The sequence below is a fragment of the Pteropus alecto genome, unplaced genomic scaffold (genome assembly GCF_000325575.1).
Source record: "Pteropus alecto unplaced genomic scaffold, ASM32557v1 scaffold202, whole genome shotgun sequence".
Lineage (NCBI taxonomy): Eukaryota > Metazoa > Chordata > Mammalia > Chiroptera > Pteropodidae > Pteropus > Pteropus alecto.
Window position 1 is genome coordinate 2,344,959 of NW_006432451.1, and position 12,648 is coordinate 2,357,606.

Below are 12,648 nucleotides of genomic sequence, written 5' to 3' on the forward strand. Positions count from 1 at the left end.
CCGCAGGCGGGAGAGAAACTTCGCCTTTCGGGGCCCGGGCGGCGGGAGAAGTCGAGCCAGGGTGAGCCGTGCGCCGGGACGCCGAGGGCGCGATGGAACCTCGCTCACCTGGCAGGGCCCGTGGAGGCTGAGGATAACGGAGTGTCCGGCTGCTGCGGTCTTCGCTTTAGGTTTTCGCTCCCGGGGCGGTGGGTGTGGATGCGCAGTCATTGCCTTCACCTGCCGCCCTGGGACAAGTGACTGGGAACAGCATCCTCGCTCTCTGGCGCTCTTGGAGGGTGCCAGTGCAGCGCCCATTCTAACAGGTGATTATTCTAGTGCCAGCTGAAAGCCAGTTAAAAGTTGTTTTAGGGCTTTTTATTCACTTCGCTCTTGGGACCCTATAATGCCTTACCTCCTATGATGTCTAAAGAGGTGTGCTGACGACAGTGTAGGAGTCAAATTCAGTGTTGATTAAAAAAACGAGGGTGGGGGTCACCCTGCAGATTGATCTCTTTCGATCGATGGGCCAGGAGAAACCTTTTAGTCTCATTTAAAAAAATCATTTTTTTTGCAGTGGCGGCGAAAGCATAGTAAGGTTCAAGTTGTAAATGGAGAACGCAGAACTCTAGATATCCTTCAGTGTGGTTCAGGACAGCGTGTACAACGTTTGGCCGCCATTCAGTAAATTCTGCATGAAGCAGTTTGAGCTCGTGGTTTTGGATTTACTTTTCAAGAGTATGTTTTCCAGTGGAATAAGGCTTAGCATTGAATGAGAGCTTTCTTTGCTTCTCTGGGGATAGACAGGAGTGTTTATTTTCATTGTCTTCTCATTTTGATAGGTTGTGGACAAGGGAAAAGTTAAGGCAACAATGGTTATTTTTACTCGTCTGTCGAGTTCTGCCGTGAGCTTCCCTCCCCCCCTCCACTCAAGGGTTTTTAAAAACTTTAGAGAATTATAGTAGCTTTTTCTCTTGCTTTTTGAGTCAAAATTCAAGAATAGACTTAAATTATTGCGGAAAATTTTTTTTTTTGTCATACTTGCACTTATTTTCAGTTTGTCTCTCTCCCAACTGACCTCCATTTAACAATCTACAGTATGGTCCTAACCAATTTAGGGCATCTGTAGAAAAATATATTTAAAAATAATTTTTGTAATTATTTTAAAAATGTAAAATGTATATTTTAAACGAGGATCATTAACATTGATTTGTAAGAAACAAGATTTAGTTTACTCGGGTTTTTCCCAATGTATCTTTTTTTATATCTGCATTGGGTATGAGTTATACATAATGGATGTAAGTTTAACTTTTTAAGAATTATAAAGTTATGATTTTGATTAAATATTCTACCTTATTAGTGTTTCATTGAACGATAATTTTACTTATTTACCTAGCTAATTAGTAACACTTTAAAGCTGAATTCTTTAACCAAGAGGCTAGTTGTGACTATTTGCGATTTTAAAAAGATAATCAGAGATGGTTTTTATAAATGTATTATTTCTCTCAAACAACAGGCTTATATGTTATGAGGCCTTTCGTCTTTCTAACATTTAACAAAAGTAAGTTTCTGAATCTTTAGTTTTCTTTTAGTTTTGGGGATTTTAACCAGTTCAACCTGAAAAACTTAAAAAATATTGGATTAGGCAACTAATTAAATCTTAAATTTTCTGTTTATTCTTGGATTGGAAAAGAATACCTAGCTTGGGTTATTTTTAGTAAAGTTTTCTTCGCTTAGAAGGAATCAGTCTAGAGGAGAAAGAATATCCTCTTTCTATAGCTGTAGAAGACATTATTACTATTAAAAAGTTGAGTTAGCTTTTTGACCCTTAGTGAGAGTAGATTGGTAGAATGATGGCTCGTCTTTATGTAAAGTGGGTTTTATTCTGTATAAATAGCTGTAGAGAATCTTATAATTGTTCTTTAAAGTGTATAGAATGTATTAGTTTAATTATTAATAATTAGAAGTTTTATAATCTTTTCCTATAATGATGCTCAAATATCATAAAGTTATATCTCATAGTTTTATTTACACAAAGCATATTCGAGAACTTTAAAAGTGACTTATAGTTAAAAGCCCATTTTCAAATTCAGTTTTTAGATATTTAACTAATTTTTGTCCATTTTAACTTGTGGTAGACCAGATCATAAAATTATCAACTAGATTTCAGTTTCAAAATTAAGTATAAGTTTAATTCTCACATCTATACAGTAAATATTGGGAGTGTTTTTAGGTCATTTACCCCCAGGTGTGGCTCCTTTTGAGTTTGGGAGTGGGCAAATATTTTTGAATTAATAACACCACCAAAAAAACCCCACAAAAAAACAAAAACAAAGACATTAAAAACAGCTAAATTAAAGGATAACTCAAATAACACTGTTAGACATTACTACTGCTTTATTTAACAGTAATATGCATGCCAGATATCTGTGGCTTGAGGAATATCAGCTGTAGGCCTTTAACATAATTTATACAATTCCTGAAGGAGAATGTATATTATACATATTTTGCCACATGAAATTTTGTAATTATTTAATGCTGAACAATTAAAATGTATATTTTACAATTACGAAACTATTTGGACTTTCTAACCTAGCTGGTTAGTATTTAGATTTTGTTTTTTCATTACTTTACATTTCTGAAATTTTCTACAATGCATTTTTAACTTCTGACATTAACTTTTCAAAATGTAAAGTTAAATCTACACTCATTAGAGACTGGGTGGATGGGTCATTGTTATGTAAATCATATAACTATTGGTTTAAAAGCAATAGCCACTTAAGTGTGATTTAATTTGCAAATAAGATGTTTTTTATGTAAAAAAGAAGTTCTGCCAAATGAGACAGGTTAAAATAATTTATAGTATAGGGCCTTATGCACCCTTGTAACTGTAATCTGTGTAGCTAACAGGTTACTAAGGATATTTTGGCACTATTTGAAACAAATTCGAGTACTCAAAATAATTTGCACCTCGTAGTTTATTGTGATGAGAATTGACTTGCACTCAGCTGACACTTAAACATGTAAGACTGTTGTCCTTAAATGGGGCATGTTCATTTTATGTTTAATTTGGTATAGTACGTCTTTTGGGAAACATCTGGTTTATGAGAGTGAAGGATCACCAGACGGAATATGGTGTCTACACATTTGGTATACCTGTTTTCTACCCTTGGTTTGGAAGAAAAATACTTTAAAAATAAGAATAAAATTTTATTTTAGTTTTCTAAAGCAATTGGGCAAAAGATATTGAAAGTAAATTGGGGATTTGTACCTGTTTGGAGCTGCTGGCATTTTTGTAACAGTTACTCAAGGCTGTTTTATAAAAAGGTACATTTATTAGAAAAACGAAAATGATGTATTTTAAGAATGAAGGAATAGGTTTTAAATAGACAGTTATTCATCTGTGAAAGTTAGGGAACCTCTAAATATTAAGGATGTTTTTTAAGATTAAAAATGTAGTACATTTCAGTTGTATGTTTTTGAAATTGCTTATTTTTTGGAAGAAGGAATAAAAGATGAAAGATCAAAGACTAGATGAAGGTTTTTTCCCTCCTTTTGTAGTTGCAGACCCTTTCTAAAGCAGGCAGTGGATAATTTCTAGAACTATTTGTAATATTCTGCCTCCATTTTGGTGATTTACAGTACCTGAAAATGACCGTCCAATCATCAAAAGCAGAGTTGAGAATTTCAGTTTGATCTCGTCAAAAAATAAGATTTGCATGTATGTTTGTTAGTGTTTCTATATCTGGAAATTAAAGAACCTCAATTATCAGCTGAAAAATACACAGTGGAATTTGAAAGTCAGAATGTCTCTATCACAGACTTAATGCTTCATCAAATTACTTTTTGGAACAGAAAATATCCTAGAGATTGAGTCCTTACTGGAATATATTCTGAATGAGGATGGAATGGTCTCTACCCATGTTAAATATTAACCAATGGAATGATTTCCACGTTTAACTTTAAAAAAAAGCAAGACAATAAAATAAAACCTTGTAATCTTGACTCCTTTTAGGTTTTGCCCCTAGCTTAAAAATTATTACGTGGTAGATGATAACATTTAACGTTTTGAAATTCTAATTTGGAAAGGGGATTTGTTACGAGAAGAGGGTATTTCATTGAAGCAGAACAGAGTAACATGGAGAGAAATTTCCTTTTTGAATTATTCTTAGGTTAAAACAATACTTACTAAGAAAATTCGAGATGATTATCTTTGCCATCTTAGATTTATTTTTACTATGAACTTTGTAAGTTCTTTTAATATACCTTTGGTCCTAAGTGGACTTCTCAGAATCTATTTATGTGTGTGTGCATGCATGCATGTATGTGTGTACAGTTGACCTTTGAACGATATAGGGGTTAGGGGAACCCACCTCTGAGCAGCTGAAAATCCTCGTATAACTTTTGACTTGCCCAGAAGTTAACTATAGTCAGCTTCACATCCATGGGTTTCACATCAACCAACTGCAGATCCAAAACAGTATTTTCATTTTGTGGTTGGAAATTTGCAGATGTGAAGAGCTGACTGTATTAATAGCTTACTTCTGACCGGAAGCCTTATTGATAACATAAACAGTTGATTGACATGTATTTTCTATGTTATATTTATAATATACTGTATTCTTATAATAAGGTAAGCTAAAGAAAAGAAAATGTTAAGAAAATCGTAAGAGAAAATACACTTACTGCATTTAATGAAAAAAAAATACGTGTATAAGTGGACCTGCATCGTTTAAACCAGTGTTGTTTAAGGGACAACTGTATATACACACACATACACACACAGGTTAGGTGAAATGTCTGTTCTTTGCATTTTATATATGTAACTGTATTTGCTAAATGTATATGTAAATCTCCCTCCACACTTTAAATTAAATCTTACAGCATCAAGAAAAATAAAGCACATGTCCACAAAGAGACTAGATGCAAAATGTTTTTATAGCAGCTTTTTTCATAATAGGAATGAACTACTGATTCACACAATGTATATGAAGCTCAGAAACATTATTCAGAGTAAGTGATGCCAGACACAAGTCTGTACCAAATGATTCCATTTATAAAAAATATAAGAAGAGGCAAGACTGATAGAAATCAGGTCAGTGGTTTCTGGGTTAGGGCTGTGGTTGACTGGAAAGGGGCAAAAGGGAACTTTCAAGGGAGATGGAAATATTCTATAGCTTGATTTGGGTGATGGTAATTCAAGTGTACACTTTTGGTAACTTTTTATTTTCATGTGATTTTTTTAACTTAGGGAAAAGTTGCAAGATTACTACAAAGAATGCCCAGATTCACCAATTGTTAATATATACATTTATTCAAACTTAACTGAGTACTTAAGATCTTTGCATCTTACAGCATATGATTTTTACTTTAGAAGGATAAAAAGCTACAAAAAAATTGTCGAAGATAGGAGAACAATCTTATATGCAAAATGTGAAATAACTTCTCTCCAGAATTAATGATGTAGAAAAAGAGAATCACTGACAGTCTTTTGTCTCTACATATATGTAAGTATTTATGCTGCTTCTTTCTGAAGTTTCATGAAGACATATTTCTGTTAGAAGAAACAGGATACCGAAAATGATTCAAGGCAGAACTGCCAGCAGGGAAACCCTGCTTTACTTTGTTATCCTTATGCATGTCTCCTAGGGAATGAGACAGCTAGCAATAGCTTTCTGGAAATTATAGGTGGTGATTATTCCTGTTAAAAGAGTTGCACACCTACAGTGTGCTAGGTTTTGCACAGACATGTACAGTCTTTACTGTCAAGTCATTACCAGACAGGAGGAAAGCAAATGTTGTCACTTTGGGGTGGTGCTATTTATCATAGGAAAGATTGATGCTTATAAACCATATAAACTGTTCCTGATCATTGTTAAGTGGTAAAACTAAGTGGCGAATTTGGTGCTCTGTATTAGTTTTAGTGCTTCAATAGTAGGGTGATTTATTTAAATTACATCTATTTAAATCATAGCTTAGACTATAATTGTTAAATAACATTCAACACAGTTCCTCTACTGTTTTATATATATGTTCTTTACAATTTAGGATTAGGTATAATTTATGGATATTGGTTCACTTAAAAAATTTTATTTTTTTGCATCCGCATAAGAAAGTTGCTTATTTGGTTATTTACTAGAGTGGAAGATGTTTAAAGTAATAAGAGGACTAATCAGGTTCAACAAATTGATCGTTGATACTGGGAATGAACATCTGTTTGCCTTTACTAACCAAAACTGTACATTTATTGGCCTATATATTTTTCTTCAACAAAAATTTTGAGAAAAATGACAGATGTCCAGCATCAACTAACATGGATAAAAGGACTAACTTTTTCCAGTTAATGAACATATTCATGTTCCTCTGAAATGACAGGGCATTTTCTCCCGTCATACACATTAAATTTCATTGGTTTATCAAGAATGAATAAAATATTTGAAACATTTTTATCTGTTAGAATTTTGTTTTGAGTTGTCAAGCCTTTACTGCAGGTAGAACTTTTAAAATATTGGAACGTAGCCTTTTTTTTTTTAGACTTTTCATTATAGAAGTTTCAAACTACACAGAACTGGAGAGAATGAACTTATTCTCTAGTTTTATTAATTATCAAATTTTTGGTTAATGTGCCTTTAAAACTTAAATTTGCACAGATATTGTGAAATAGTGGTATTGGTGCACCAGATTTTTCTCAATTTCTTTCAAAAGTTTTGTTATAGAGAAACTTAAAAAGCAGTGTATTTTAGCTCAGAGACTTGACTTTGGACAAATGGTAATTATGAAACAGTTTTTATCTTTAGCTTCTTTCTGTCAGTTCATGGAAAAGAAAGATTAACGTTTCAGCTTTTCGTTTAGAATTTATTAGTCCAAATATTCTATATCTATAGAATAAAGTACTATTCATTTGGAAAGTTAGATTATCTTCGAAGTGTAGTATCTGAGGAATGCTGTTTAAATGTTTTCGTTACCTTCTCTTCAGAAACTCAGTAATTGCTCTCCTTTTTAGGTCCCAAATCTGTATCTTCTACCTAAATTTGAGGCCCAAATTTTCACCTATGTCTTGAAACTAAATATGCTTAAATACCATCTCTATAGCAGCTGCATACCCAGCACCTCTGCCCCCCACCCCCCAAATTGCTTCTCTTCCTGACTTTTTCTCTTCAGCTGTTAATGACTCCATTGTTCTTATTCTTACTGGTCATTTTTTACTCTTCCTTCTTAAACTCAGTGAGTCATTAAATCACTTTGTTTCTAACTTTAAAATGTCTCTTTGTTATCTTTTTGCCCTTTTCATTTCTACTATATTCATCATTTGGTTAAAACGTGTTAAATCAGGAAGATATCCTTAATTTATAGTGAACTTCATACATATCAAAATTAAGGTATATTTCTAAAGTAAAATAGGACATTTTCTTCCCTTCTAGAGAAGGCTTCAATCAGCCTTATAGGCAAATAAATCATGTTTAAGGTCTCGGTAATCATTATATTTAAACCAGATGATCCATAGTAGTTCCCCCTTATCTGCAGGGGATATATTCCAAGACTCTCAGTGGATGCCTGAAACCAGGGATGGTATTGACCCGTATGTATACTATGTTTTTTCCTGTACATACACACTTATGATAAAGTTTAGTTTATAAATTAAGCACAGTAAAAGGTTACCAACTAAGAATAAAATAGAACAATTATAACAATATACTGTAATAAAAGTTATGTGAATGTAGTTTGTCTCTTAAAATATCTTATTGTACTTTACTCACCTTTCACTTCAAGGAAGCACTTTAAAGCTTCCCTTTGACATACCCTAATTCCCAGCATTGCTACTCTCTGCTTTGGGGCCATTATTAAGTAAAAAAAAAAAAAGGGGGTTACTTGGACACAGGCACTGCCATACCTAGACGGCTACTTAGTGACTAATGTGTGAGTAGCATATACAGCGTGGATAAGCTGGACAAAGGGATGATTCACGTCCCGGGTGGGATGAAGCGAGATTTCATCATAGTACTCAGAATGGCATGCAGTTTAAAACCTATGAATTGTTTGTTTCTGGAAATTTCCATATACCACAGTAACTGAAACTGTAGAAAGTGAAACCGTGGATAAAGAGGTATAATTTTAGATGAATAACCTGGTGAACAGTGGCTGTCAGGGCCCACGGTTTATCAAGGAATATAAGCAGCAGACTTTCTTAGACAACAGATGGACCAGATTGAGTTCCTTCCAGCCCAGAATATCAACAAATGCTTTGCAATAGTGGAAATACTGAGTATAGATAACACATTTTCAGGACTTCTAGTATTTTCATGGCAAAAAGTATAGGTCTGTGGGTTTATCTTAGAACTCTTCTCCTATCCTTTGTCTCATATTTTGTGGCCAAGATAGTACTCATCAAAAAGCCACCTTTGCCGAAAGTGATATGATAACTTTCCCTTTTCTTTACAGAGCTTGGGGTTAGTGGGAGAATATTAAAATAGAAAGGGGAAAATAAATGATATCCATTGTACTTCCCACTAGCAGTCATCCAGCCTCCAGGGGTTTGGAGCCTGATTCCTTTACAGAGGGATTGTAATTTATGAATTTGGCTTGCTTTTGGTCAGTTTATGGAGATCTTTCACCTTTCTGCTCTTCCCAGACATGTTTGCATTGTCTCCTGGTAGGAACCAAGACCCAATTTAAGATTACTAACTTCAGGAATAAGATAATTGTCTTATATTGTTCTAGATAATCCACAATATCAGATTTTCTTCTAAGGGAACTAGGAATAATACGGGGATTCTGAGACGCTCATGCAGAAATTAATTTAATGGTTATTAAGAGGGAAAAATGGAAGAGGAAGACACCATTTCTAGGAAGGCTAGTGTGGTAGGCATAGACATTGGGATGAGATTCAGAAGTGTTGCTACTAAGTAAACTCTGATCTTGAGTGAGTTATTTAACCTTTCTGAGCCTTATTTTAGTTGTAAAATGAATGGATTGGATGAGATAGTGTTTTAAGGTCTCTTTGCAGTTCTGAAATTCTAAAATGAGTGTTTTTTCAGGAAAACAGTCCTAATTTTTACACTGTTCCTAGGTAATGGTTTTCAGTGGCTTTTTAATATGTGTATTTTGTTAGAAGATAAAGGAGTCAGTCAGCATTCATAAAATGGATTAGATTTTAGTGTTTTCATTTATCAATGTGTCTCCACTGAATTTATTCTGGACTCTTTCACCTTCTATTTGTGTCCATTTTCCTGCCTTGTGCTTTTTATTTTTTATTTTTTTTATCATCTTCGCTTTACAGTATGACATTCATATCCCTCTTTTCATTGCTTCTCCTTGCCACTGCTTTTTTCTAGCTCTCCTTCATTGCCCATATTTCATTATGCACATGGAATCCATCAAATAGATGCTTGAGTCTGATCTATCACTAAATTAAACTTAGACATCCTAATAGTTGTAAGGATTAACAGGACCGTCTCTATAATACAGAAACTAGAGCGATGAGTCCTAGAGTAAAGGAAGTGGGAGAACTGAAGAGAGAAGGAATGGTGTGGAAGAGAGTTTTCAAGGATTTTGATATTTTGATTTAATATGTAAATTAAAATATTTAACTTTTGACGATGATGACTCTGCCAGTTATATCAAAGTTTGGTCCTGAAGTCTTAATGGACTGTGAGTTTCTTGAAGGCAACATCTGTACCTCTAATTCTGAATCCTCAGTGTTTAGCATAGCACTGCATAGTAAAACTTGAATTGTTGTTAGAACTGATTCTTAAAGGTGTTTTGTGGTAGGCTGGAGACTATAAGAGGATGGTATAGAATCTTAAGTAAAACTTTAAGACTGTCACTAGCACTTTGTGATATTGGACAAGCTATTTAGCTTTACTAAGCCTCACTTTCCTCATCTATAATACTGGGGAAGGGAAGTATTAATACCTACTTCAGGATTATTGTGAGAATTAAATGAGACGATATATATATAAGGCACTCAGCCCAGAGCCTGGTATATGTTTTCAATAAGTATTAAATGCTATTATAGTTTCATTAATAAGCACTTTTGTGTTTCATATATTAAATTCTGTTAGGTTCTAAATAGTGTCGTTACAGAATAAATGAAACAAGATCCTGTTCTTAGAAAAGATAGAACATATGCACAAAAGGTAAATAACAACCTAAGTCTCATGTTTAAGTGGTTTGCTTAAGAACTCAAGAGGCAGGAATAATTGCTAAGTAGATGAGAACTTCAGTAAAGTGACAGAACTTGACCTGAACTTCGAAGGACTAGTTAGCAAGTTAAGAGGACAGGCTCCTTGGAGCCAGATTGCCTGTGTGAGAATCCTAGTTCTGCTACTTTGTAATATTAAGCAATTTACTTAACCTCTCTCCTAGGATTATTGAGAGAATTAAATGAGTTATTACATGTTAAGCAGTTAGAATGTGCCTCAGACATGGTTAGAACATGATAAATTATTACAAGTTGAGAGAAGGGAAAATGTATTTCAGATAGAACATTGAGTGATAATGAAGGTAATCCTAGGTTTGTTTGAAATGATGAAGCCAAATTGGCTGAAGGGAATAACCTATTGGAAAATGGTGATTATGTCAGGGCAGAATTATGAATGAGTAAGCCAAAGAGTATGACATTTTTTCCATATGTACTGTGGAAACTTGGGAGGATTTCTTAGGTAATTTGTGAAGCATTCTTGTGTGTTATAGATAACATTTCTAAGTCTGTATCTCTAGCATTTCTCACTATCTTTTCTGACTTCAGAATAACTGGAGCTTCTGTTCAAACTAATTTTGACAATGAAGCTCATGATTTCTTTCCTGAACCATTATGCCTCTTTAATTTGTCCATTTCTTTCTGTAAACATGTCCATTTCTTTTCTCCAGTTTAGTGAGTTTCTGCTACTGTTTTCCTCTTTGTCCTTTGAAACCCCAGTCTAGATCCTGAATCACCAAAGCCATAAAGTGGAAAGGGCTAGAGAGCAGAGAAAGGTAGAGAAGGGAGGGAAATAGCCTCTAGTCCAGCCATCTTGTCTTACAGATGAGGACATTGAGGTCCAGAGGAAGTCAAGTCACATGCTCAAGATCCACAGCTAATTAATGAGCAGGACCCTACCTATTAGAGCTAAATGAGGGATTATTATTATTATTATTATTTTTTTTTACTTTCATCCTAGTGTGATTCTCAACCATCTAGGTGGGAATTACAGTAGTACTACCAGTAATTTTAATACCAGGAATAATGTGATAAGAATTCACCCTTTTTAATGAAAAGCCCATGATTACATTTCTTGGACTAGCGTTATTACTCTGAGAGTAACGTTTAAAACCAAGATTCCAAAATCTGCTTTAAGAAGTCTTTTTAGAGTTGTAAATTATTAGAGTTGTAATAGTGTTGTAAACATAAATAGCATTCTCAAATAAGGTGGATTTTGTTTCTATCATGGTAGAACACAGGTTCTTTTACAGAGTGATTGGTAGTAGGACAGTGATTGGTAGGATAGTAAAATCAGCATAAAAAATTGGGAACTATTGTACTTTCACTTCACAGCCCCCGACACTGTACATATACTATTATAGTAATCTCTAAGTTTACATCTTTTTAGTCTCTTACATTTAAATATATGCCACAAATGATAATGAAAAACTTATTTAAATATTATTTCCTCCTACATTGTTTTCCTACCTAGACAAGAAATGTGATAGAATATTCATAAAGACCTAAGCTTTAGGGTCTGGTTACTCTAGTTGCTCAATAAATACCCTCTTCTCTTTTGACAGAGAAGATGACTTTTTCTCATATGTAAATAATGTCAGTTCCTAATCACCAAATCCTTATCACAATTTTTTTCCCCTTTGAAATGTATTGTTTTAATTTTGGCAAGATGCCCTCCCTACAATTTGAAAATGTGTGTAATGTACAAATGTTTTTTAGTCACATTAAGCATAATTTTATCATGAAATCATTTTGCAGCTGGTAATCATGTTCTGTATTCTTTCCCATGATTAAAGAAAGAAAAAGTGGCATGGGTTATGTAAAAATGCTCTAGATTTCTACTCATCCTGCCATATTCCTAACCGCCCCCCCCCCCAAAAAAAAGATGTCTGGACTAGATTTATTTTTACTGAAATATTAATTTTTCTTTATGATTTTAAAGCACTGTGAAGTTGAATTGTATAATCCACAATTGTCTGTACCAAAAAAAAAAATTCCATGTCCTCAATGCTTTATAGCAGATCACTTATTTATATTTTCTATGGCTTGGTTTCTTTTTCCTGTCTTTATTTTTCTGAAGGGAGAAGAAGATTTTTTTCTTTTTCATGATATACTTATTTCGTATTTGAATCACTCTTTATAACAGTTTTTATCCTCTATACCATTAGGAGGGAAGAGAAATACTTCAAAATTAGATTTTGGATTTTTGTTTTGAGGCTGGATTTGTGTGTGTGTAGATTTTTCTTAGCTCCTTTCTTCATATAATACATAGGATTTTCTGTTTCTGTTTTTTAAATGTTTTATGTTGAATTGTTTTACTGTTTGAAAGAAATCTGTTAAACTATATATGAATGGTTGCTACCCTTTTTTCCTAAATTTATATAGTGTAATACATTTTGCTATTAACTTCACTCTTCGAATATTAAGGGTCTTTTTGTAATTTTTTGTCCCTTTAATTATATGTTTGGCTG

The 12,648-nt window shown here is 33.7% G+C and overlaps 1 protein-coding gene across 7 annotated transcripts in view; it reads left to right on the forward strand.

Annotated features, from left to right (window-relative positions):
- The window catches only part of FKBP5 (FK506 binding protein 5), an 86,783-nt gene that overhangs the window by 1,241 nt on the left and 72,894 nt on the right, over positions 1 to 12,648 (forward strand). The window contains exon 1 of one of the 7 annotated variants that reach the window (XM_015585901.2): positions 28 to 305. The exons of the other annotated variants lie outside the window; for them this stretch is intronic. The gene's annotated coding sequence lies outside the window, so the exon portion shown is untranslated. Of the gene's footprint in view, positions 1 to 27; positions 306 to 12,648 lie in introns of those variants that run through there. 7 annotated transcript variants of the gene reach the window in all.